The sequence below is a fragment of the Orycteropus afer genome, unplaced genomic scaffold, assembly GCF_000298275.1.
Source record: "Orycteropus afer afer isolate SDZICR_OR568_19922 unplaced genomic scaffold, OryAfe1.0 scaffold00304, whole genome shotgun sequence".
Classification (NCBI taxonomy): Eukaryota; Metazoa; Chordata; class Mammalia; order Tubulidentata; family Orycteropodidae; genus Orycteropus; species Orycteropus afer.
The window spans coordinates 2,252,299-2,252,761 of record NW_006921891.1 but is presented as its reverse complement, the minus strand read 5'-3'; positions in this window follow the sequence as shown (position 1 = coordinate 2,252,761).

Here is a 463-nt window from a genome sequence, read left to right as displayed (position 1 = left end):
CAGCTACTTCTTCTATAGTGGAATGCAGGGCAACTTGGTCAAGCTAAACTTCAGGGTCTCCTTTGGCATGGCCTGTCAGACAAGGTGATACAGCTGCACTGGAGAGTAGCCTGAGGCAGCTTCTCCTCAGAGCCCCTTATCTTCTTGTGTTCTCTCCAGTTTGCCCATCTCTCTCTCCCCAGGAGTAGACTATGGAAATCCTATATAATGAAGGTGACCATAAAATGTATCATCCAGTCTCAGACACCTTTTAGAGTGAAAAGAGGCTCTAACTGAATGGGATTCATTGATTACCAGTGGAAAGTAGGACTGTACAGCCCAAACAAGTATGTTTGGTACCTGTGATAGTTGAAGATGTGTCAACTTGGCTGGACTCCAGTTGTGACTGGTGGTTCCCATGATGGGATCAGATGACTGAGTTCTGAGCGGCCGGTCTGCCCAAGGGGAGTTTCCCCAGGGGTGT